At 30.6% G+C, this 2,618-nt stretch overlaps 1 protein-coding gene across 1 annotated transcript in view; it reads left to right on the top strand.

Moving 5' to 3' along the window:
- LOC119586318 (inositol 1,4,5-trisphosphate receptor-like) overlaps window positions 1-2,618 on the top strand; it is a gene marked incomplete at its 5' end in the record, with an annotated part of 125,834 nt that overhangs the window by 51,956 nt on the left and 71,260 nt on the right.

Raw genomic sequence — 2,618 nt, 5'->3', positions numbered from 1 at the left:
TCAGTGAAATTGAACTTATGTCCATATTAGTAGAGAGTTCTTAACTTCTGAAGTGTTCATGGTAGCACAATACCAGAATGTGTAATAGCAGAGGGCGGAGTGTATATGAAAGCAAAATCTTAAGTTTGATTTTAATTCATGTAATGACAGGTACAATTTGAACATTTATTTGCATAAATGCAGAGGCCTATTAATATGTATTTTCTCACAATTTATTAATTTTTTCATGCTATTTGTATATTCCTATAGCCCCAGATAACCATTGTACAAGGTTATGGTGTATGGTGTAGCATGGCTGCTAGGTGGAAACACTGAAATTCTCATGACATACAGTGGTTGCCAATGGGAAATGTATGTGTACTTGTATATAGTCGGGTAGAATTCATTTGTTTGACTATTTAGTTATGCCTGGAACATTTCTATAATGAAATTCACACAATAGTTAGAAGGTAACATGTTTCATGATCAGTGTATTGGACAGGTTGTTTGTTGTTTCTGAAATCCTCCTTCACTTTTCTCTTAACATTTTATCTGTTGAAATATGTAAAACTGGTTGAATTGTATTGCATCATATGTTTGTAGCAGGAGGATAAGTAAACTCTAAAGCAATGTTAAGGGAAGTAGGGATGCACCCCATCTGATTTTTTATTTTTGTCTTTAAAAAATGAGGCTAATAATCTGTGTTTTTATCATTCTGTAAATGTAACTCATAAGAGATACTTTTACAGGCCATCGTGAAACAATACTCCTTAGTGAAACATATGAGAGAAATTTGAGTTAATGAATGCTCTGAGTAGATAACGTCTTTTCTTGATGCCAAGTAAAACTTGACAATTAATTCTTTGAAGGAATGTATCTCCTTTAGAGAACATTTCTATTTAAATTAATTGATTGTTACTGTATCTATCTCATCATATACTTGTCTTTTAAGAATATTAAACATTCACCCCATTGTTAATATTCTAACTGGCAGTTATTGACTAGATTACAATTATCTTTAAAAAATGGGTATAAAAAAGGATAGCAAAAGGAGTTCTGTTTTGTGCTAAACTGAATGTTGTTCATGTTATCTTCTGTATCATTAGAAAATGTTGAGAAAATTATTAAAAAGAGTATCTCTAGTGATAAATACTGAGCTTAGGAAGTAATCTTTAGTCCTTTTGAGGTATTGTTGGTATGGATAGTATCAGGGTATTCTATGAAGGTATTTATTCTCTCTTCTTAACCACATCTACTCTTTCTGCCATAGACACACAAGAGGGTAAGATGATCTTGTGAGATGTTATGCACCCAGTTGTAGATTTACATTATATTAACCCATGGAGTGCATAATTCCTTTTTTAACCTGACCATAGTACAGTTATCACCACGAAACATAATTTTTTAAGCATAAACATAAAAATAAAAATTGAGGGCATCGTCTATAAAGCGAAAAAGAACTTGGCAACGCCTGAGCAGTTGAATGCACTCTGACACTTCCCAGTCTGTGTCTCACACTCCATGGGATAATCAAATATATTTTTTAAGCATCATACTAGTTCTTTTTCATTGCATGATTTTCTTTATTATAATTTCCATTATGTATTGCTGGCTGTTATTTTACAGAGTTAATATTTTCTTTCTTTCTTTATGCATGACATTTACAGCAGTGGATGTCTTTGAATTATATAGAGTGATTTATATAATTTCTCCTGTTAATCTGTTTTTAACTCTAGTGATCTAAGGTGTAATTCTGATATTTTTGTGTGGCTGTTAAAAAAAAGTGAATGTAAGATTGTGTTTTCTGACTAGATTTTTGGATGCCTTATGTCTAGTAAGTTAGTGGGATGTGTTTTATAGGAATTATGTCTTTACTGTAATTAACATAATAGAAATGGCTCAAGATAAATTGTACAAATGATATACATACTTTCTTTATGCTTAACTAGTCTTTGGGTTGGCTGCAATATAAAATTGCTTCTACTTTAACCCTTTAAATTATGCATATTAAAAAAACTGACATAAGGGGCTTTTTCACTGATAAGCAATACTCAAAAGTTGTTGTAATGTCTCTGGAAAATTTGGATCCATTTTCAGTATTTTCCTCTGACAGATGAAATGCCAAATTTCAGTGTTTTCAGTTCCTCTTTATTTCCTAACAGGACTTTACATTTTTGATGGGGAAAACTTTTTTCAGATTTAAAAATAATAGTAATGAGAAACTGATTCTCATTCCCAATATATGACCATTCTTTATTTCTTATATTTTTGGTATGCATTAGTCAATATATTTTCCTTTCCTTAATCAGCATCTTTTTCTTAATTTTTTTTCACTATATCAATGTGATACCAAAAGAGAAAAGGGGGCAATTCATATTTGATATAGTCTTGTGTGAAGAATATATATACATACAATGTTTTCTTTGAGGAAGGTAAATGATTGAGGTTTAAAAAACATCTTATTGAACCCAAGTAACCTTTCTTATTTTTTATACTATTCATTTTTGAGGCAAAAATTGGAAATTCTATTGATTTTTCATTCTTTTAATTACTCTTTTTTCTAATATTTGTTATATGCAGAGGCATTTCAAATTGATTTTTTTTGTGAAATTTCTAGGCAATTGTGAACAGAGGCTGAT

Source organism: Penaeus monodon, chromosome 21 (assembly GCF_015228065.2).
Source record: "Penaeus monodon isolate SGIC_2016 chromosome 21, NSTDA_Pmon_1, whole genome shotgun sequence".
NCBI lineage: Eukaryota > Metazoa > Arthropoda > Malacostraca > Decapoda > Penaeidae > Penaeus > Penaeus monodon.
The sequence above is the reverse complement of the archived record's forward strand: the minus strand, read 5'-3'. Positions and strand labels throughout refer to the sequence as shown.